Source organism: Macaca mulatta, chromosome 19, assembly GCF_049350105.2.
Source record: "Macaca mulatta isolate MMU2019108-1 chromosome 19, T2T-MMU8v2.0, whole genome shotgun sequence".
Taxonomy (NCBI): domain Eukaryota; kingdom Metazoa; phylum Chordata; class Mammalia; order Primates; family Cercopithecidae; genus Macaca; species Macaca mulatta.
In genome coordinates this window covers 15873096-15896542 of record NC_133424.1, presented here as the reverse complement: position 1 = coordinate 15896542, position 23447 = coordinate 15873096, and the positions used below count along the sequence as shown (strand labels likewise).

Sequence of the window (23447 nt, the reverse complement as noted above, 5' to 3'; positions counted from 1 at the left end):
AACCTACCAGAGATTTAAAGTTTTTTGGGTTTTTTTTGAGATGGAGTCTTGCTCTGTCACCCAGGCTGGAATGCAGTGGCACAATCTCTGCTCACTGCAGGCTCCGCCTCCCAGGTTCGTGCCGTTCTCCTGCCTCAGCCTCCCGAGTAGCTGGGATTACAGGTGCTCACCACCACGCCTGGCTAATTTTTTGTATTTTTAGTAGAGATGGAGTTTACCGTGTTAGCCAGGATGGTCTCGATCTCCTGACCTCTTGATCCACCCACCTCGGCCTCCCACAGTGCTGGAATTACAGGTGTGAGCCACTGTGCTCGGCCCTAAAGTTTTTTATTTTATTTTATTATTATTTTTGAGGTGGAGTCTCACTCTGTCTCCCAGGCTGGAGTGCAGTGGTGCAGTCTTGGCTCACTGCAACCTTCACCTGCCAGGTTGAAGCAATTCTCTTGCCTCAGGCTCCCAAGTAGCTGGGACAACGGGCGTGCGCCACCACACCCGGCTAATTTTTTGTATTTTTATTAGAGACGGGATTTCACCATGCTGGGCAAGGCTGGTCTCAAACTCCTGACCTTGTGATCCGTCTGCCTTGGCCTCCCAAAGTGCTGGGATTACAGGCGTGAGCCAGCGCACCTGGCTCAGAGGTTTAAAGTTTAAGGAGTTTCAGCTAATGCTTTTTGCCCCCTTTTAAAAATTTTCTATCATCATTTTCTTTTTTCTTATAAATTTTTATTTTCTTCCTCCAGTGTCACAGCTTATACTTCTTGTTTTTTTTTTTTGTTTTTTTTTTTTTTTGAGATGGAATCTCGCTCTGTTGCCCAGTCTGGAGTGCAGTGGCGTGATCTCGGCTCACTGCAAGCTCTGCCTTCCGGGTTCACACCATTCTCCTGCCTCAGCCTTCCCAGTAGCTAGGACTACAGGCGCCCACCACCACACCCGGCTACTTTTTGTATTTTTAGTAGAGACGGACGAGGTTTTGCCGTGTTAGCCAGGATGGTCTCAATCCCCTAACCTCGTGATCCACCCGCCTCAGCCTCCCAGATTTTTTTTTTTTTTTTTTTTTTTTTGAGGTAGAATCTCGCTCTGTCGTCCAGGTCGGAGTGCAGTGGCGCAATCTTGGCTCACTGCAACCTCCGCCTCCTGGGTTCAAGCGATTCTTCTGCCTCATCCTCCTGAGTAGCTGGGACTACAGGCGCACGCCATCGTGCCCAGCTAATTTCTGTATTTTTAGTAGAGACAGGGTTTCACCACATTGGCCAGTCTGGTCTCGAACTCCTGACATTGTGATCTGCCCACCTTAGCCTCCCAAAGTGCTGGGATTACAGGCGTGAGCTACTGCATCCAGCCACACCCAGCTAATTTTTGTAGGGACGGGGATGCACTGTGTTTCCCAGGCTGGTCTCAAAGGGCTCAAGCAGTCCGCCCACCTCGGCCTCCCAAAGTGTTGACAGTATAGACGTGAGCCACTATGTCGGGCCTAACCTCAGTGGCACAATCTCGGCTCATTGTAACCTCCGCCTCCCGGGTTCATACCATTCTCTTGCCTCAGCCTCCCAAGTAGCTGGGACTACAGGCGCCCACCACCACGCCAAGCTAATTTTTTGTATTTTTAGTAGAGACGGGGTTTCACCATGTTAGCCAGGATGGTCTTGATCTCCTGACCTCGTGATCCGCCCGTCTCGGCCTCTCAAAGTACTGGGACTACAGGCATGAGCCACCACATCCAGCTTTTTTTTTTTTTTTTTTTTTTTTTTGAGATGGAGTTTAGCTCTGTTGCCAGGCTGGAGTGCAGTGGCATGATCTCGGCTCACTGCAGCCCCCGCCTCCTGGATTCAAGCAATTCTCCTGCCTCAGCCTCCCGAGTAGCTGGGATTACAGGCATGCGCCACCACTCCCGGCAATTTTTGTATTTTTAGTCAAGGTGGGGTCTCACCATGTTGACCAAGATGGTCTCCTGATCTTGTGATCTGTCCACCTCAGCCTCCCAAAGTGTTGGGATTATAGGCGTGAGCCACTGCGCCCAGCCAACCTGCCCTTTTAAGAGACAAGGTCTCCACTGTGTTGCCCAGGCTGGAGTACAGTGGCAATTCACATGCATGACCCCACTACTGATAGGCGTGGGAGTTTTGACCTGCCCACTTTCTTTTTTTTTCTTCACCGCCCAACCCTCGCCCTTCTTTTTTTTTTTTTTTTTTTTTTTGAGACAGAGTCTCACTCACTCTCTTGCCCAGGCTGGAGTGCAGTGGCACAGTCTTGGCTCACTGCAACCTCTCTGTCTCCCGGGTTCAAGCAGTTCTCGTGCCTCAGCCTCCTGAGTAGCTGGGATTACAGATGCCTGCCACTATGCCCAGTTAATGCTTATATTTTAAGAGAGATGGGGTTTTGCCTTGTTGGCTAGGCTCGTGTCGAACTCCCGGCCTCAAGCGATCTGCCCGCCAGGGCTTCCCAAAATGCTGGGATTACAGGTGTGTGCCACCGCATCTGGCTGACCTGGGCTGGTTCACCCCTTCTTAGGCAATCTGGTAGTCCCCACTCCCGCGAGGTCACCACACTGATGCCAGACTTAATGCAGCCACCTGATTGGCACCATGCAGTGTAGCCCAGAACTCCTGGGCTCAGGCGATCCTGCCTCCTCAGCCTCTCAAGTAGTTGGGACTACAGGTGCTCACTTCCGCGCCCAGACTCGTTTCCGTTTTTGGCATTGTCTTGTCCTGGAAAGGACATGAGATAGACTCGGTGTTGCATTTTGTGCTTAAAGATCTCTGTACCTCTGGTGTGTTTTATATGGACAATTAGAACTTGCTGAAAATGGAATATACTACCTAAGCAGGCGCACAGGTTAGTACCATTGTGACTAGTGGTACTGTAGCTCAAAATGGACATTCACCCACTGGAATTTGGAGACATTGGCAGTGATCTGGAACAGGTTGCTTAATCTTTGAGCCTGTTTCCCTGTCAGTGAGATTGGGTAGCAGAAGCACTCCATCCACCTGTCAGGGTTAGCTCTGCTTGTTACTGATGAGGGTCAAGCACAGCAGAGGGAATTGCTCCTACTCACCCTGCAGTGCTCTTACTTCACTGAACATGCTGTAGGTGATGGGCGGTGCAGTGGTTTGGTTAGCCCTTCAATTTTGAGTGATTCTGATTTGTGATTTGTGTCACTCAGCTTGAGGAGACTTGGCCTGATCAGTTCAGTTGCCTCTGCTTCCTGTGTGTGTTCCTTTCCCTACTTCATTTCCTTGCCCATCCTGAATTTTGAGTTTACTAGTTCTGTCTTTGTTGCATGTATAGGTATACCTCGTTTTATTGTGCTTTGCAGATAATTGCAGTTTTCTTAATTTACAAATTGAGGATTTGTGGTAACCCTGCATTGAACAAGTCTTTATCAGTGCCATTTTTCCAACAGCGTGTGCTCACTTCATGTCTGTGTCACATTTTGGTAATGTGACCAGTGTGTCAGACTATTATATCTGTTATGATTTGTGATCAATGATTTTGGGTGTCATTATCATAGCTTTGGGGAACCACAAACCATATCCATATAAGAAGGTGAACTTAATCTGTAAATGTTTGTGTTCTGATTGCCCCAGCTACTGGCTATTTCCTATCTCTTTTCCTCTCCTCAGAACTCTCTATTCCTTGAGACACAGCTGTCTTGAAGTTAGGCCAATTAATATCCCTATAATAGCCTTTAAAGTGTTCACATGAAAGGAAGAGTCTCACGTCTCTTACACCAAGTCAGAAGCTAAAAATGGCCAGGTATGGGGTTCATGCCTGTAATCCTAGCATATTGGCAGGCTTATTTGGGAGGATCGCTTGAGGACAGGAGTTTGAGACCAGTCTGGGCAACATAGTGAGGCCCCGTCTTTACAAAAAAGTGGAAAAAGTAGCCACGTATGGTGGCACACGCCTGTGGTCCCAGCTACTTGGGAGGCTAAGATGGGAGGATTGCTTGAGCCTAGGAGGTTGAGGCTGCAGTGAGCTGTGATCATGCCACTTGCACTCCAGCCTGGATGACAGAGCAATACCCTTTCTTTAACAGTGATAAAAGGCCAATAACATATTTTGAAAGCTGAAATAGGCCAAAAGCTAGGCTGCTTAAGCCAGATAGCCAGATTGTGAATGCAAAGGAGTTCTTGAAGGAAATTAAAAGTGCAACTCCAGTGAATGCCCAAGTGATAAGAAAGTGAAACAGCCTTATTGCTGATATGGAGAAAGTTGTAGTGGTCTGGATAGATCAAGCCAGCTGCAATATTCCCTTAAGCCAAAGTCTAATCTAGTAAGGCCATAATAACTCTATTCAATTATTTGGAGGCTGAGAGAGGTCAGAAAGCTGCAGAAGAAAAGTTTGAAACCAGCAGAGGTTAGTTCATGAGGTTTAAGGAACGAAGCCATCTCCAAAACATAAAAGTGCAAGGTGAAGCAGCAAGTGCTGATGGAAAAATTGTAGCAACTTATCCAGATCTAGCTAAGATAATTGATAAAGGTGGCTACAGTAAACATTTTAGTGTAGACAAAATAGTCTATTGGAAGAAAATGCCATCTAGGCTTTTATAGCTAGAGAAAAATCAATACTTGGTTTCAAAGGACAGGCTGCCTCTCGTTAGGGGCTACTGCAGCTGATGACTTTAAGTTGAAGCTACTACTCGTTCGCCATTCTGAATATCCAAGGACCTTAAAAATTATGCTGAATCTAAATTATGCTAAATCTACTCTGCCTGTGCTCTGTAAAGGGAAAAACAAAGTCTGGGTGACAGCACATCTGTTTACAGCATCATTTAAAATACAGAATATAAAATACAGAATATTTTAAGCCCACTGTTGAGAGCTACTGCTTAGTAGAAGATATTTTTCAAAATATTGTAGCTCATTGATAATGCACCTTGTCACCTAAGACCTCTGACTGAGATGTACAAGGAGATGAATGTTTTCATGCATGCTAAAACATCCATTCTGCAGCCCGTGAATCAGTTTCACCTTTCAAGTCTTATTAAGAAGTAACATTTCAGGCTGGGTGCTGTGGCTCATGCTTATAATCCCAGCACTTTGGGTGGCCAAGGCACGTGGATCACCTGAGGTCAGGAGGTAAGACCAGCCTGACCAAGATGGAGAAACCCTGTCCCTACTAAAAATACAAAATTAGCCGGGCGTGGTGGCTCCTGCCCGTAATCCCAGCAACCCAGGAGGCTGAGGCGGGAGAGTCGGTTGAACCCAGGAGGGGAGGTTGCGGTGAACCAAGATGGCGCTATTGCACTCCAGCCTGGGCAACAAGAGCGAAACTCTGTCTCAAAAAAAAAAAGGTCTTAGTTTTAATGTAGGTGAATTTATGAATCTTTGTTTTACGGTTGGTGAGAAGAACACTATCCTGAAGTGAAATATATTCTGTATTTTCTTCTGAAAGTTGTACGATTTTGCCTTTCCAATTTAGGCCCTTGATCCATCAGGAAATGATTTTGGGGAGGTATAAGGTGAGGAGTCAGGTGTGACCTTAGATGAATTACTGATTTTTTTTTCTAGCATCAGCTTCCTTGGCTGCAAAACTGAGACACTAATCCCTGCCATGTGCAAGGTTTTTGTGAGGTCGGAATACAGCATACAGACACGTTGAGCCCCATGTCTCAGTAAGCATTCAGTAATTGCTTGTTGGTTTAAGTCCAACCTTGTTCCCTAAGCATGTGGACACTCAGGGAAAGTTGGCACTTAACTGAGAAAGTTGCTGCTCGTACATTGCCTGCCAAATTACTACAGGCATCATGGCCAGGCTGGGTTTGGCTGCTCAGCACATCCCCTGGCAGGGCACTGGCAGCCTGGAAAATGTATAGCGGGCAGGTGCTCAGTCAGTCCTAGAGCTGTTTTCATGTGATATGTGATGCATTTATTATAGAAACGAAACCATAAGAATGTGTTTTAACTGTTTCATTCCCCCCGCCCCCCCACCCCCGCACAGTCACAAAGCTGATTCCAGGTACAGTTTAGTTAGGCCAGCACTTGTAACCATGGTGGGGATCCTCGAGGCACTGAGTGAGCTCAGCCTTCTTGGGCAGAAAAGCTTGTTTAGTTATTTCCAGGCACACAATGTGTGTTCCTGTGGGCAAACAAACAGACGGCTGGAGATCGGGGGGACCTGGTGGTCGTCAGCATTTGTGTAACCACCGTATGCCTTCTGTGAATGACTTGGGACAGAATAGAGTGGGTCGGGATTATGTGGTAAGTGTAAAAAAGTCAGCGATCAGAGGGACTTTGGGTTTACCTCTGGAGAGGAGGTAGTGATGACGGATGAGTGGATATTTCTTTGTACCCTGAGCTCTTTCATCCTACCTTGGTGGTCGTATGTGAGAGCAAGTGCTTTGGGTCTCAGAGGGCATCACTCCAAGCATTCTGCCTGGAGTCTGTTGTGGTGAATGTTCTTGCTGGCATCTTGATCAGGGACTTTGTAATAATTAGCTGTCAAATGTTTGCTGGTCCTTCTCAACCCTGTAATGTTGATACTTCAAAAACTGGAAACATCCTGACAGAAACAGTTGGGAAGTGGTTTTGTGAGCTCTGGTTATCGCATCACAGTTAAGGGTGGCGGGTAGGTTCTGTATACAGTGCCCCATCAAAAACAGAACATAGAGTGTATAAGGGGAATGTTGTTTGTAAGGAACTCTGTGGGCTAATTGTGCAAATAGGTGCTAGAATGCTGGGCAGCCTTTTTCCTTCGTGGCTTTGTTGTGTTTTATTGTATTGTTGTATTGTATTTTATTGTAATGACAGTTACTCATTTTAATAAGATGATCTCAATAGATGGGCTGAATTGCCCTGTTTAAGGCTACTTTTCCCCTCTGAATCTGAAAGTGTTTACTGTCAGAGCTACAAGGAAGTTTTGAATCTGGCACTGTGTCGCCTAGGCGTCTTCTCCCCCTCCCCATCCATGCATAGACAAATAGTTTTACTAGTTTGACATTTAATCAAAATTTAAACATGGGGCCAAGGAAGGTCCTCCAGGAAGTATTAGTATGAAAAATATTTTAAACAGTAGCTTTGTACTAGCCACACAATTTAGATTTCTCAAGATTAACTGTCTGTACATTAAACACCCTTGAAGGCCGGGCGCGGTGGCACAAGCCTGTAATCCCAGCACTTTGGGAGGCTGAGATGGGCGGATCACGAGGTCAGGAGATCGAGACCCTCCTGGCTAACACTGTGAAACCCCGTCTCTACTAAATACAAAAAACTAGCCAGGCGTGATGTCAGGCGCCTGTAGTCCCAGCTACTCGGGAGGCTGAGGCAGGAGAATCGCGTGAACCCGGGAGGCAGAGCTTGCAGTGAGCTGAGATCTGGCCACTGCACTCCAGCCCAGGCAAAAGAGCGAAACTCCGCTCAAAAAAAAAAACAAAAAAAAACAAAAACACCCTTGAATAGCTGTGTATTAACTTTCCCCTACTCTGAGCTGGGAACAGCTTCTTTTCTCCAGTAGATGTGAATGCAGGGGTAGTGTACCCCACGTGGACTCTGTATTACTCCTTTAAGATTGTTGGTCTTGCTGCTTTGTTCTCTTAAGTGTAAAGCACAAGTCACAGAACCCATAGTTTACCTTAACTAGAGCCCTCCTTTCAGAAAAGCACTTTTTAATCCTGTTTTTTTTTCCTTCTGAGGCGGAGTCTTGCTCGGTTGTCCAGGCTGGAGTGCAGTGGCACGATCTCAGCTCAATGCAACCTCCGCCTCCTGGGCTCAAGCAATTCTCCTGCCTCAGCCCCCTAAGTAGCTGGGATTACAGGTGTGTGCCACGATGCCTGGCTAATTTTCCATTTTTAGTAGAGACAGGGTTTTGCCATGTTGGCCAGTCTGGTCTCGATCTCTTGACCTGGTGAGCCACCGTGCCTGGGTGAGCTGCTCAGTTTTACAGACAGGAAACAGAAGACTGACAGCGTCTGTTACTTGGAGTCCCCCAGGTTAGCATGGAAGCTTGGAGTTCAGACCGGGCTATCCTTGCCTGGTGCACTTGCAGGTCTGTCTGCCTTCCCTGCAAAGCAACATCTCTCAGTCCTGGGGGTCTCTGTACCAGGTCTGAAGGGGGTCAGGGGTGGGGTGGGGTGCTGCATGTGGTTTGTTTATTCTCTTAAGTTTGTATGCAATAAAATTCCCTTTTTTTTTTTTTTTTTGGAGATCAAGTCCCACTCTGTCTCCCAGACTAGAGGACAGTGGCTCAATTTCGGCTCACTGCAACCTCTGCCTGCTGGGTTCAAGCGATTCTCAAGTAGCTGGAATTACAGGCCTGCGCCACCATGCCCGGCTAATTTTTTATTTTTAGTGGGGATGGCGTTTTACCATGTTGGCCAGGCTGTTCTCAAACTCCTGACCTCAAATGATCCTGCCTCAGCCTCCTGATGTGCTGGAACCATAGGCGTGAGACTCAGAAACTTTTTTTTTTTTTTTTTTAGACGGAGTGTCTCTTCTGTCGCCCAGGCTGGAGTGCAGTGGCACGGTCTTGGCTCATTGCAACCTCTGCCTCCCGGGTTCATGCCATTCTCCTGCCTCAGCCTCCCGAGTAGCTGGGACTACAGGCGCGCGCCACTATGCCCAGCCAATTTTTTTGTATTTTTAGTAGAGACGGGGTTTCACCGTGTTAGCCAGGATGTTCTGGATCTCCTCACCTCATGATCCGCCCGCCTCGACCTTCCAAAGTGCTGGGATTACAGTCGTGAGCCACTGCGCCCGGCCTTTTTTGAGACGTAGTCTCGCTCTGTTGCCCAGGCTGGAGTGCAGTGTGACATGATCTTGGCTCACTGCGACCTCTGCCTCTCGGGTTCAAGCGATTCTCCTGCCTCAGCCTCCTGAGTAGCTGGGATTACAGGTGCTCACCACCATACCTGGCCAATTTTTGTATTTTTAGAAGAGACAGGGTTTCACCATGTTGGTCAGGCTGGTCTCGAACTCCTCATGTTGTGGTCTGCCCACCTCAGCCTCCCAAAATGCTGGGATTATAGGCATGAGCCACTGCGTCCAGCCGCTCTCAGCAACAATTAATGTTTTCTGTCTCTATGATTTTGCTTTTCCTAGAATGTCATATTAAATGGAATCATACAATGCAGGGGAGGTGGAGTTTGAGTCAGGCTTCTTTCTGTTAACATAGTTCATTAGAGTCATCTGACTACTTAGTGGGAGTGTTTCCGTTGTTCCTTTTCATTGTTGAGTAGTGTTTCATTATATGGATAGACCCCAGCTTTTTCTGCATTTCTCAGTTGAAGGACATATGGGTGGTTTCTAGTTTTTGGTGATTCTTAATGAGGCTGCTAAAGCTATTCACATGCAGTTCTTTGCGTGAACGTGTTTTTCTTTCTTTTGGTTAAAGACCTGCAAGTGAGATGGCTAGGTCATTAAAATAAATATATTTTTAGCTTTTTTTTTTTTTTTTGAGACGGAGTCTCGCTCTGTCGCCCAGGCTGGAGTGCAGTGGCCGGATCTCAGCTCACTGCAAGCTCCGCCTTCCGGGTTCCTGCCATTCTCCTGCCTCAGCCTCCCGAGTAGCTGGGACCACAGGCGCCGCCACCTCGCCCGGCTAATTTTTTGTGTTTTTAGTAGAGACGGGGTTTCGCCGTGTTAGCCAGGATGGTCTCGATCTCCTGACCTTGTGATCCGCCCGTCTCGGCCTCCCAAAGTGCTGGGATTACAGGCTTGAGCCACCGCGCCCGGCCTATATTTTTAGCTTTATAGGAAACTGTCAGATGTTTCTGGAGGGCTGCATCATTTTTTGGCCTCATCAACAGTGGATGAGAGTTTTAGTCGCTGCACATCTTCACTAGCACTTGATATTGTCAGGGTTTTAGGGGTGGGAAGCAGTGGATTCACATAGTCTTGTAGTGGTATCAGTGTGGCTGTAATTTGTATTTCCTCATGACTAGTGACAGGGAACATCTTCCCAGCTGCGTTTTCTTTCTTCTTTTTGGTATGTATGTATCTTTTTTTTTTTTTTTTTTTTTTTTTTTGAGACGGAGTCTCGCTCTGTCACCCGGGCTGGAGTGCAGTGGCCAGATCTCAGCTCACTGCAAGCTCCGCCTCCCGGGTTTACGCCATTCTCCTGCCTCAGCCTCCCGAGTAGCTGGGACTACAGGCGCCTGCCAACTCACCCGGCTAGTTTTTTTGTATTTTTTAATAGAGACGGGGTTTCACTGTGTTACCAGGATGGTCTCGATCTCCTGACCTCATGATCCACCCGTCTTGGCCTCCCAAAGTGCTGGGATTACAGGCTTGAGCCACCGCGCCCGGCTGTATGTATCTTTTTATTTTGTCTTACGGGTGATTAAATCACCGCCCTACCCCACACATGGTTCTGTTTGATTGTTTTTGTTTTTATTAAGATGGAGTCTCCCACTATTACCCAGGCTGGAGTGCAGTGGCGCGATCTCGGCTCACTGCAACCTCTGCCTCCCAGGTTCGAACAATTCTCCCACCTCAGCCTCTGAGTAGCTGGGATTACAGGCACCTACCACCACACCTGGCTTTTTGTATTTTTTTAGTGGAGACGGGGTTCCGCCATGTTGGCCAGGCTGGTCTTGAACTCCTGACCTCAAATGGTTGGCCTCCTAAAGTGCTGGGATTACAGGCGTGAGCCACCACACCTGGCCCACACATGAGTTTTTATTTGTTTTTATTTATTTGTTGGGTCAGGGTCTTGCCCTGTTGCCCAGACAGCAGTTGGCAGTGGCTGTCATGTCTCACTGCAGCCTCTGCCTCCCAGGTTCAAGCGGTCCTCCCTCCTCAGACCCCAGAGTAGCTGGAACTACAGGCACACACCACCACACTCAGCTAATTTTAAAGTTTTTTAGTAGAGGTGGGGTTTCACTATGGTGTCCAGCTGGTCTCCAGCTCCTGGGCTCAAGTGATCCTCTCACCTCAGCCTCCCAAGTGCTGGGATTGCAGGCGTGAATTACTGTGCCTGGCCAGGTGCAAACTCCAAGGGATTCTCTTTGTAGATGGAGAGGCAGCTTTTCATACGCTCTCTGTAGAACAGCAATTCTGTAGAGAGGCAATTAAGTCATGTGTTTTGCTCATGAACCTTAACAGGCCTGGGTGGGTGAGGTGCAGAAGCAGGTGGCCACTTGCCGTAAGGACACATAGCACTGGAATGTTGGGCTCCGCTCCCCTGAGTGAAGCCAGCTGGTTAATGCAGCCTTGCCCTAGGGAAAAGGAAACAGAACATCATACCAAGGAGTCCACTTACTCTGGGCCACTGAAGGAACCATGGAAACATGTCCCTATAAATGTGTCCCGGTTCTCTGTGTCTCTCTGCATGTGTCCATATTGAGAGTTCTGCTTGAAGCTGAGGATCACAAAATAAACCAAAAATTGTGCCAACCAACTTCTTAGCTGGGCTTGGCCATGGTGGGGATGTCCCAGGCCCTACATGTTTGCCTCCTCTTCTTCATTCATCCCCCACCCACCACCACCACCAAGGGACTCTTGAGTTGATTGCTTTGCTGTGGGCATAGCATAGCAGTCTATGTGCGGAATGTGTGGAAGTGTGTCAGGCTTTGATGGGTAAAAAACTTTGATGGGTATGTGAGTGCATATATCATGAGGAAAGAATTGCGTGACTTTCTGTGAATGTTACAGAACTCTCCAGCAACCATTAGTCTTGGGGAATTCTTTTTAAAATGTCAAGGGTCATTCTGTCCATTCTCTGTGTGATGGTCACTTCTCATGGAGTGATGGAGCCTTCTCCCTTAAGACAGACACACTGATCAGGAATAGACAGGAGTGACAGTGCCTCTCTTCTGTCCCAGATTGAAGACACTGCCTATTTCTACAAAGTGGGGGATACCTAGCCACCCCAATGGGCAGTCATGATAGCTGAGCATATTTGCTCCTCATGTGTCCACTTCTGCAAGTGTTTGTGGTGCCACCATGACTGGGGAAGGGCTCTGTGCCAGCAGAAGAGGGTTGTTGCTACACCTGAGGTATGACCTGTAAAGGTGACATGATGTGCCAGCAGTTACCCAAATGTCAGAATCCTAGGAAATTATCCTGGACTGCTTGGGGATCTCTCAGTGTGAGACCTGTTTTCTTTCTTTGGGTCTTAGGTGGAGTCGGATTGATTATTTGAAGGCTTGGGCATTCTTTCTCTTAAGCTGATTTTCTGATTGTGGGAAGTAGATTATTATAATTTTGGCTTAGTTCAAAGCGTTAGGGAAGCTGTATAGAATTTCTTTCATCTCTTTTTCAGGGTGGGGTGAGGAGAGAAGGGATGTGACCACAGGCTTTTTTTTTTTTTTTTTTTTTGAGGTGGAGTCTCGCCCCGTCGCCCAGGCTGGGGTGCATTGGTATAGCCTCTGCTCACTGCAACTGCTGTCCCCCAGGTTCAGGTGATTCTTCTGCTTCAGCTTCCTGAGTAGCTGGGACTATAGGCGCCCACCACCATGTCCGGCTAATTTTTGTAGAGACAGGGTCTCACCATATTGGGCAGGCTGGTCTTGATCTCCTGACCTCGTGATCTGCCCGCCTCAGCCTCCCAAAGTGCTGGGATTACAGGCATGAGCCACCGCGCCTGGCCAGCCGCAAGCTTTTATATTAAGAATGCAAGGAAAACATTTTGCGTTTTTCTTGAAAGCCGTTGAGTTAACCACAGATCCTGTACAGATTTAGCTAAGATTCAGGCAAAAACAAGCCAAATATTCCAGCAGTGTTTACGTTAAGTGTTTTTGTTTGTGGACATCCACCCATGTTTGTGCCTTTTGCAGAGCCCACCTTAATAAACTGTTGCTTATAATGAAGTCCAAATTTTGCTGTGAGTCACTGGGCCTGCAGAGGCAGGCACAGAGGGATCTTTTCTCAGGAGTATTGGGTGCTGCTGTAACCTGTGTGAGGCAGGCCATCATCTTGTGCCTCATAGTGGCTCTCCCAACTGCAGATTCCACTGGTTTTAATAGAATCTCCTGTAATGCTTCCTTTTCTTTCATCTTGCAGAACGAGATGGCAGAAATGCTTGAGGTTGTGGATGGGCACACATGTAGGCAGCACCTCTTTCCCCTTGCTGCACCTGGTCCCTTGGGTTTCCTGGGCTTGGTCCTTATATGCTGCCGTTACCCTTTCACCTCCAGTTTTCCAACTGGTTTCTCCCTCTTACATCATCTGCTGTGATGAAGGCTGGCTTCATACAGAGGAAATGAGGACTCCTGGTTAGAGCCCACAGCTATATTCCATTTGCCAGCAGGTGGGGCATCTCCCACTAAAGCTGATCTGTGAGCAAAGGCACCTCGAAAAGCAGATGAGATGTCAGCTTGCTCTGAAAGAGGCCCATTAGCTCTGTAAATACAGAGTGTATCTTAGTTCTTTGCATTTGTCCAGTAAACAGTACAAAGGAATGTGTGGAAGTGCATCAGGCTTTGATGGGTAAAAGACTTGAAAAGCAACCGAAGTACCCTAAGGCGATTTTAAAACTCTTGTGAAGCCAGGGTTGGGGGAGGGGGGGCGGTGGCAGTGGCTTAGTGCTTCTCTGTATTGTGCGTATGTTGTTTCCTCAGGAAGGTAGGGAGCAGCAGTATAGACCATCTGATGTTTACTTAGCAACAGCTCTCAAGTAGATTCAGGACTGCAGAAGGAGCAGCTTGGAAGGCTCTGGAGTCTGTGCAGCCTGGTCAGTGGGAGGGCACAACTGGAGACCATGCCAGGCCTGACTGCTATGCTATGTTGTGTCTTTTGTTAAGAACGAGGCTGAGGGCTAATGTAACTGAGGGCTGCTGCTGTATCACATCCTGTGACTTTGTGTGTCAGAAGGGAAGGAACTTTTAAACATCATCTCTCTGTTAGAAGCCATGCTGGCTGCTTTTATGTTTCTTCTGTTTACTCCTCACAAAGATGCAAAGTAGATGTTACAAAATCCACCTAGAAGGTGGACCTGGGGCTGAGGTGCCTGCCCAGGGTCACAGGAGCAGGATCTGAACAAAGATTTTCCTGGCTTTTAAGTATGTTTGTTTCATGTGGTGGCTGTTGGTGGAGGGGCATCTTCCGTCAGAGCCTACTCTGCATGAGAGGGGAGCAGAAAGGGTTATATGCCTAGAGAACCAGGGAGAAACAGTTGTTCATCAGATTAGAGAAGTCTGTCAACACAACTCCTTTGTTAAGGGGATTTTCAGAGGATTTAGAATAAGTTGATTTGTCTCCCTTTATGCCCCTGGATTTTCCGACTTAAAGCTCTGCCATTGGACGGAGTGGTGCTTCAGAACCTTGGTGTGGCTGGACGGTCAGGAGAGTGCACTTTGGGATGCTACCTCACATCTGAGATCCTTCTGGCTCCCTGCCCACTTTAGCAGCCATGGTTTACTCTCTGCGCCACTGCTGTCTAAAGACACACTGGCTGGTCTGCAGACATCGTGCTGTAGTCTCTGCCCCAGGCTTTGGGCTTTGTGTGGCTGACCATCGTGGCTAATCTCTGGCTTTCTTCAAACACACACTGAGGGCTGTCAACCTGCGAAGCACTCACTAGATGCTGTCCATGCTGATATGCAGTTGGAAGAAGGGGAACAAACACAGTCACAGCATTACAGTGTGGTAGATGCTGTGGTTACATGTAATTGTGCATTGCTGGTATATAATATAAGGAAGCAGTTGGCCTGGCGCGGTGGCTCAAGCCTGTAATCCCAGCACTTTGGGAGGCTGAGACGGGCGGATCACGAGGTCAGGAGATCGAGACCATCCTGGCTAACACGGTGAAACCCCGTCTCTACTAAAGAATACAAAAATCTAGTCGGGTGAGGTGGCGGGCGCCTGTAGTCCCAGCTACTCGGGAGGCTGAGGCAGGAGAATGGCGTAAACCCAGGAGGCGGAGCTTGCAGTGAGCTGAGATCGACCACTGCACTCCAGCCTGGGCAACAGAGCGAGACTCCGTCTCCAAAAAAAAAAGGAAGCAATTGATGTTTTTGTATCCTGCAGCCTTTTTTCTTATCCAGGAGTGTTCGGGATTCTTTTTTTTTTTTTTCTTTGAGATGGAGTCTTGCTCTGTCGACAGGCTGGAGGGCAGTGGCACGATCTCGGGCCCCCTGCAGCCTCTCTCTCCCGGGTTCAAGCGATTCTCCTGCCTCAGCCTCCTTAGTAGCTGGGACTACAGGCGTGTGCCACCACGCCCAGCTAATTTTTGTATTTTTAGTAAAGACAGGGTTTCACTGTGTTGGCCAGGATGGTCTTGATCTCCTGGCCTTGTGATGTGCCTGGCCAGAGTTCTTTACCTAAACAATCATATCTGTGAACAAAGACAATTTTTTTTGGAGACTTAGTTTGCCCTTGTTGCCCAGGCTGGACTGCAATGGCACGATCTCAGTTCACTGCAACCTCCAGTTCTCAGGTTCAAGCGATTCTCCTGCCTCAGGCTTCCAAATAGCTGGGATTACAGGCATGTGCCACCATGCCTAGCTAATTTTTGTGTTTTTAGTAGAGACAGAGTTTCACCGTGTTAGCCAGGCTGGTTTTGAACTCCTGACCTCAGTTGATCCACCTGCCTTGGCCTCCCAAAATACTGGGATTACAGGCGTGAACCACCGTGCGCAACATCCAGAAAGACAGTTCTATTTCTTCCTTCCCAATCTGTGCCCCTCTCATTTCCTTTTCTTGTCTTATTACATTAGTTTGGACTTGAAGTACGATTGAAAAGGAGTGGTAGGAAAGAATATGCTTGCCTTGTTCCAGATGAAGGGGGAAAGCATCTAGTTTCTCAGCATTAAGTAGACCCTGTGATTGTGATAAGACAAATTCTGGCCACAGGAACAGTTGAGAAGGCCACCGGAGGCAGGCTTGAAATTGGCAAAAGTGGAGGACACAAGCAAAGCCTTTTGAAGGAAAGGTTTTAGTCAGACGGTGCCTTGGAGGACAAGGTATTCCCAGCAGAGAAAGCCTAGTGTATTGATAGAAGAAATCGAGGGTCAGGAGGGCACATGAGCTAGCAACAGCAAGTGCATTCGTGAGAGAGATGGCGGGACCTGTCTTTAGTCCCTGGGCTCTTGTCAGATGTCCAGTGCCCCGAGGTGCTAGGCATACAGTCTGCATAGACACCAGACATAACACCATGGCACCCCCAGGCTGCAGTAGGACATGGCACAGCCTTCTCTAGCAAGCTGGTTTTCTGGGATGGGCAGAGGTTCAACTTCAACAATATGGTTTGTTCTCTGGGCTCTTGTCCCCCTTTGGAACCTCTTATTTAATAGCAGGCTAGGAAATTGTAAACAACACAAAGCAGTAGTATGGTGTTGAGTGTTTAGACAGGGAAACCATTCATAGCTGAACCGTAGTTTTTATCTTCGTTTTGGAGCTGGTCATGTTCTTTGGTCTCTGAATGGCCTTCTGGGCGTGGGGCCTGGGACAGCCTACACACCTTTCAGTATCCTTGACTGCCTGCTACTTCACCGCACAGGACTCCAGATACCCCTCACTGGCTCTTTGTATCCCAGGCACCTTGGATGTCAGCCAGGCCCTAGGGACTCAGGCTCTGAGGAGATCAGTGATTCTGTTCATTTTGAATTAGCCATGGCACCCAGCCATCATTTACAACATTCTTCCCTGGGAACCTGGCAGAGAAGTCCCAGGAATTGGCTCGATGAACATTTGGAGCACGTTCCTCTCCTGAACTGTTGGCTGCCTGTGGTATATTGAGATTTCTGCAAAAACAGTGGGAAAGGGGAACAAAATTAGCCCTGGATTTCTGGGCCAGTTCTTTTAGTGTCATCCTCCCACACCTAACCTTCCAGGTGGCAAGATAACCAAGTTTCGCTTGCGTTCAGTGCTTGCTGCAAAAATCACTTACATCAACATTCCTCTTCTCATCTCCTTTTGGAGTGGAGAGAAAGCAAATGGGTCCAGGAAATCTTCACATGAGGTGTTACCACCTAGCTGGCAGAAGGCGCCGTGAGGGCTGGGTGCCTGTCCTCCAGATGTGTCCAGAGCAGCCACAGTCTCTCTCCTCTGCCGTGAACTGCATGTCCAGACCTTTATCAGTTACAGCTGCAGAAATGTAAGGGAACAAGAACATTTTGCCTTGGCGTTTGTGTTTTACTCAACACAGAAATATTAAGTTTTAGAGTATGAGCAAATTGTTACATTTGCGAAAAACTCAGACTCAAGGTATGTCCTAGCATGGTACTCCATTTCTTAATTGTTCCCGGTTGTGCTATCCAGGAGCCCGCAGCCCTCAGTCTACTCGTTAGCATACAAAAAGACACTTAGCAATTTTGGGGATTCTAAGGACTTGTATGCCAGGAAACAGTGAAGACCAAATATGTATTTCACAATATCACATGCTACAACTTGGATGAATCTTAAGACATTATGCTAAGAGAAAGAAGCCAGACACAAAAGGGCAGATATTGTGATTCAGCTTACATGAGATACTAAAAATAGTCAAATACATAGACAAAAAGTAGTGGTTACCACGAGCAGGAGAATTAAGGAGTTACCGTTTAGTGGGTAGAGTTTCTGTTTGGAATGATGAAAAAGTGCCAGAGGAGGATAGTGATGATGATTGCAGAACAGTGTAAATGTACTTAATGCCACTGAATTGTACACCTAAAAATGGTTAAATTGGCAGATTTTACATTCTGTGTATTTTACAATAAACATTTAAAACATAGGTGTGCTTTACCCCTTCCGCGTTGCTAGCTTGGGGACTCCTTACTATCAGTCATATCCACCAGAGACTGTCACAAGTGGTGCCTGCACGGGTTGGCTAAAGCCCTTACACTCTGCCATGGCAGTTAAGTTTTTGGCTGATTTTTCTTTTGGCAAGAGGACATAGCTGTCTGCTTTCCTGCTATCGAGTTACCAGCTGTTGCTTCCTGTCTTGTGCCTTTAATTGCTACTCTCCTTTTAATGGACTGCTTATGATCTGGTGTCCTGGAAACTGAGATAAGCCTGCCTGTTCAGTGGTGTGGGCTTTGTGGTGGCCTTACCCGATGCCACCCTCCTGGGTCTATCTGGTGTCACCGTCCTGGGACTTCTGATTTGGGCTCAGGTAGCCAGGAGCCATTAAAACAACCACTCTAGTGTCTTTAATAAGTGAAACTGTATGGTTTCAGGCTTGTTTTTTAGCTTCAGTTTTTACATTGGCACCTGAGGTTCAGCTAATCTTTTTTTGAGTTAAAGATGAGCTTATTCTTCTTCTTCTTTTTTTTTCTCCAGCCTGGATATCACTCCTCTTTTGAGTGGTGCTGCCATTGGCCTCCTTGAACTTTTGGCATTGACAGTAGTCAGCTGTTGTGGGGACGCCCAGGTGTGCACTTGGTGTGATCTGGCAGGAAGCACCGTTTCAGGGGCACTTAACTCCACGAGGAGTTAGCAGGACATTAACTAACAGCAGTGAGCAGAGTTACCCTCCTTGCATTGCTGCAATCCTTTCACATCCGAAATTGTGAAACCCAAAACTAGACTTTTAGTTTGGGGATGTTTCAGGCTTTTCAAAGAAACATCTACAGGTGTGTTCTCTTTTGCTCACGATGCCCTATTAGGCAGGCAGTTTTCCCCATGGTCCATTGTGTGGTCCAAATTAGTGCCAAGGGCTTCTGAGTCCAGCATTTCCAGCAGCAGAGACAGACCCTTTGGGGTGTAGATAAGTCATCTGAGTCTGCAGCCATAACTGAGTGTCATGAAGACACCTCCAGATGGCTGTGAAATGAAGCTCTTTTGCCTTTGGCCTATGAGAGCTGTGTAACTTCCGAGAAGTCCAGGATACAGAGAAGACCAGGGTGGGATCATTAAGTATGGTGGCATGTTGTGATAACTAAGGGGTCTCCTTTTGGCTTGGTTTCCCAATTAAAGGTGGAACATACTTGTAAAATGAAAAATGTGGCTTTGATTAGCTGAGTGGCTGTCATTCAGCACTGCTTTCAGTTTATTTAGGGGATCATTTTGTCACTACCTAGCAAAATAACTGGAAGGAATTGCCATCCTTCTGGCTGTAACAGTGTAAACCTAGGAGTTGCTGACATCATAACGTGCCTGAAGGGTAGAGTCAAGGATGACTGAACCTTCGTTTGACTCAGGAAAATACACATAAGCTTATTATAATCAATGTCTAGGCAAAGTAGTACGGCGTGCAAACCACTGAAGTCATATGGGATTGCTTGATAAGCTGCTCTTTTATATATGTACATTAATTCTCAAAGTCATATTCACTCCTTTTTCATTATCTTTAAAGATGATAGTATAAAGATGCTATCACCAAATGAAAGCTGTGGTTTTAAGTAAGCCACAAGCCCCTGTGTTCAAAATAGTTATGTATCAGGGGAACCAGCCTTAGAGCAATTTGCACATAAATGAAATGTTCCAGTGGAGAAAGTGTATTGTTTAGGTGGACTGTTACCCTGTGGGTTTTTTTTTTTTTTTTTTTTTTTTTTTTTTTTGAGACGGAGTCTCGCTCTGTCGCCCAGGCTGGAGGGCAGTGGCGCGATCTCCACTCACTGCAAGCTCTGCCTCCCGGGTTCGCGCCATTCTCCTGCCTCAGCCTCCCGATTAGCCGGGACTACAGGCACCCGCCACCACACCCGGCTAATTTTTGTATTTTTAGTAGAGACGGGGTTTCACCGTGTTAGCCAGGGTGGTCTCGATCTCCCAACCTCGTGATCCGGCTGTCTTGGCCTCCCAAAGTGCTGAAATTACTGATGTGAGCCACCGCGCCCGGCCTGTTACCCTGTTTAATGCATAATATGGAGGCAATGAGAAGAGATTAGGAACCACAGAGCCTCACTTGTGAAAGTCATTAGGAGTAGGAATTTTAAAAGTGCCATCGCATCTGCTGCCTACACTTCTTTTTTCTGTAGGGTTTACCATCTCCTAATTTTAGTTTTTATTTTCATTCTTGATTGTCTATCTGTCCCTGTGAACCCACGAGGGCAGTTGTCTTTGTGTTGAATCTCCTGAGCCCACAGTCTCCCAAGATATGTAGTAGGATGAGTCAGAACTCCCAGTATTTTCACCTAAACCAGGAACACTTCAAATGATGGAGATACTGAGTCATCCCCAGGCACCTGCTGCTTGGCTAGCCTCAACCAGGAACTGATTTGCAGTCTGTTCTTTACCTTAACACCATCTCCTTATAGGCCCACTCCAGGAGCCGGGCATAGCAAGTCAGGAGCAGGCCCAGTAGACATATTTTAGGAACAGGATGGGGGTGGTGGTGTGCTGGGTGATAAGCAGTGGTCAGGTTACAGTTACCATAACCCGTTGACTTAGGAGTTTTGCAGGGTCTGAAGTGCCATGATACCCACTTCTTTCCATCTGGGACCAGTAAAAAAAAATACCATCTGCCTCTTTAATGTAATAGACTTTTTTTCTTTTTTCATTTATGAAGAACGCTTATTAAACCTCTCAAATGTTTCCTTGGGTTGAAATCAAATTTAGGATAGCCTGTGTATCATCCCCTAGAGATAGCAAACCCAACTCATGAGGGAGCCTGTGTTTATGGGGGAAGATGGGGCTACACTTAGGTTTTCATACATATGGGTATGAGAATGGAACACAATGGAAACATGTAAACTGCAGGCTTAGAGTGAGAAACGGGTGTATGTGTTGTGAGCTCTACCGTCTGAGGCGGAGTCCCATCCTGGCCAGATTAGCTGTTTGCCTAGAGCATCTTTCTGTGGGTTGTTGTTCTGTATGTTGAAATGAATGAAATTGCTTCCCTAGGGCTGGAACACGTCTGTTTGGGTGGTATTCTGGGTGTATACTTGCACCCATTTATTATTAAAGGAGTGATTTGAGTTTGTACTGGATTTGATGACAGTTTTTCTTTTTCAGCATCCATGATGCATTTCTTCACCTGAAAGTATAATGCATTTTGATGCTATTTCTATAGCAACCAGTGAACGCCAAGGGAACAAATTCTATTTCTGTGTTCTAACGTGGTAACAGGATTAGTGGAGTCACATCGAAAATTCCATTATAAGTCAGTGCTGCGTTTTGAAGAGAATTGAAATGGTCTGGTACTAACTTTTTAACATTGACTTTGAATACACTTCTAATAATCCACATCAGTCAGCTTACTCTTGGTGTTAAATGTCATTCGAGCAGGAGGGGGCCTCGATGGGAGCTTCTTTTTAATCCCCAATGAATCCGCAGTAAAGCCCTTAGGAATGTCATTTTCTGGGTTTCAGAAGTACACACACCTCTGTCATTAGGGGTTTGTGTGTCCAGCGTGTGACCCCCTGCCCCACCCTTAAGCCTAAGGCAGTTTTACGGTTTTTAATGTGTCTGTCTGCCTTGAAACCAAACCTCTCCAAGAACTAAAACAAAAATGCGAATTACTCCTTGCCCTTCAGGCTGCTTCGTTGGAAAGCCTTCCCTTACCTGAGCCCCTTTCTGAGAGGCCTGTAGCACCCTGTGAAGTGGCCCCGTTTTCCTTCCTGTCTGTACAGGCAGGGACCTGGCTGTGGGTGGTGCTCCATGGGCAGAACCCAGAGGCTGGGCACTCCATTGTCCTTAAAAGCACACTTCTCCCATTGCTTGTGAGCCACACCTTTCCTAGCTTCCATTCTCCTGGTTTCATCAGATCTATTAGGATGGTGCAGAAGTAATTGCGGTTTTGGTCTTAACAACAACAAAAAACAGCAGTTACTTTTGCACGAACCGCTACCTTGAGGGTGGTTTTGAGTGGGGAAGTAATACCTATTTTCTGATTTATTTTATTATTATTATTTTTTTTAAGGACGAAGTTTCGCCCTTGTTTCCCAGGCTGGAGTGCGATGGCGTGATCTTGGCTTACCGCAACCTCCGCCTCCAGGGTTCAAGCGATCCTCCTGCCTCAGCCTCCCTAGTAGCTGGGATTACAGGCATGTGCACGCCCGGCCAATTTTGTATTTTTAGTAGAGACAGGATTTCTCCATGTGGTCAGGCTGGTCCCGAACTCCTGACCTCAGGTGATCGACCCGCCTTGGCCTCCCAAAGTGCTGGGATTACAGGCGTGAGCCACCACACCTGGCTATTTTCTGATTTTAAGTAGCTAAGGAGTCTAGCTTTCTACTGGAATCAGTTGGAAAGGTCATGGGAGAAACATCTCAAGCCTGCCTAGGTTGTCTCTTTGGGGCCTGGCCTCTGGCTCGGGGCACTGGTTGTCAGAACCCAGAAAACAAACTATGGGATCTGGGTCAGGGAGTGGGGTTGCTGAACAAAGGTATTTTGAGGTAGGAGACGTGAAGCATTTCTAATGTGGTTCTGCAGTTTGCTTTCCCTGGGTTGTTATGGACCAAGAAACTGTAGCTGACTTTGTTTAGCACTCATGTTCAGGGCGGAGGAGGGGGCTTGCCTGTTAACAGCCACCTTGACACAGTGGAGGCCTAGTGGCTGTGAAAGGCTGAGGAGTCGGTGCCTGCTCCTGTGAACTTTCCCTCCCCTCAGCAGATGGTACTGTTGCGTGTTCTCTCTGGTGCCAGTGAAAGAGCTCATTCATGCTATTCACAGAGTAGTGTGCTTAGAACTCAGCCCTCCTCCATCTGCTGGGGCAGGCACCCGCCACTGGGCTTAGTGGCCACCTCGGGCGTTGACTTCCTCCCTGTAGCAGCCCTGTGTGTCTGCTGGGCAGCGCACCGGCCTGTGTAGCACCAGCTGCTCAGCTGTTTTGGTAAAAACAAGGGAAGACTGTGAAGCTGTTCTGTGCTCTGCACACCAGCGGGAGAAGCCAGCTGAGGGTGTGGATGGGCTTAGGGCAGCGTCTGTAGTTCGGGCAAATTCTGCTTGTGCCTCGTAAACAGCTTCTGGGAAGGAGCTGATTTTTGGTGGGTGATTGTCCAAGTTTATAACTATATCTTGTGTTTCACTCCTCTCTTTCTATTTATTTATTTTTATTATTTTTTGAGACTTGGTCTTGCTCTGTCACCCAGTCTGGAGGGCAGATCATAGCTCACTGCAGCCTGAAACTCCTGGCTTCAAGCGATCCTTCCCAGCGCCCCATAAATCCTTTTAAAGTAAGTTGCAGATGTGATATTACCTCTATGTACTTCAGCAAACATCTCTTAAGGGCATTCTCTTTGAAAGCGGGGACTGGAACATATATTTGTATGCCCATGTTCATAGCAGCCCTGTACACAGTAGCCAAAAGGTGTTATAGAAGCAACCTGTGTCCATTGATGGATGGATAGATAGGCAAAATGTGAAGTATTAATCAGCCTTAAAAAGGAATGAAATTCAGGCAGGGTGTGGTGGTTCATATCTGTAACCCCAGCAGCTTGGGAGGCCGAGGTGGGCGGATCACCTAAGTCGGGAGTTCGAGATCAGCCTGACCAACTTGGTGAAACCCTGTCCCTACTAAAAATACAGAAATTAGCCAGACGTGCTGGCATGTGTCTGTAGTCCCAGCTACTCACGAGACTGAGGCATGAGAATAGCCGAACCCGAGAGGTGGAGGTTGCAGTGAGCCTAGATGGTACCACTGCACTCCAGCCTGGGCGACAAAGGGAGACTGTCTCAAAAAAAAAAAAAAAAAAAAAAAAAGAAATTCAGAG

At 47.3% G+C, this 23447-nt stretch overlaps 1 protein-coding gene and 5 long non-coding RNA genes across 11 annotated transcripts in view; 3 read left to right on the top strand and 3 right to left on the bottom strand.

Moving 5' to 3' along the window:
* The window catches only part of LOC144336812 (uncharacterized), a 27905-nt gene extending 16583 nt beyond the window's left edge, over positions 1-11322 (top strand). The window contains exon 2 of the long non-coding RNA XR_013409131.1: positions 10088-11322. This is a non-coding gene — a long non-coding RNA (uncharacterized LOC144336812). The remainder of the gene's footprint in view (positions 1-10087) is intronic.
* The window catches only part of LOC144336816 (uncharacterized), a 177521-nt gene that overhangs the window by 79089 nt on the left and 74985 nt on the right, over positions 1-23447 (bottom strand). The window lies entirely within an intron of this gene.
* BRD4 (bromodomain containing 4) overlaps positions 1-23447 on the top strand; it is a 99903-nt gene that overhangs the window by 23220 nt on the left and 53236 nt on the right. The gene's annotated exons all lie outside the window — the stretch shown is intronic.
* On the top strand, positions 1033-3245 carry LOC144336813 (uncharacterized). The gene is made up of 2 exons (XR_013409132.1): positions 1033-1501; positions 2614-3245. It is a non-coding gene; the product is annotated as an uncharacterized LOC144336813 (long non-coding RNA).
* On the bottom strand, positions 6111-23447 carry LOC144336809 (uncharacterized). Its single transcript, XR_013409127.1, has 3 exons — positions 23306-23447; positions 19625-21760; positions 6111-7074 (listed from the first exon to the last, which is right to left on the bottom strand). It is a non-coding gene; the product is annotated as an uncharacterized LOC144336809 (long non-coding RNA).
* LOC144336808 (uncharacterized) lies at positions 12259-18140 on the bottom strand. Its single transcript, XR_013409126.1, has 2 exons — positions 14756-18140; positions 12259-12360 (listed from the first exon to the last, which is right to left on the bottom strand). It is a non-coding gene; the product is annotated as an uncharacterized LOC144336808 (long non-coding RNA).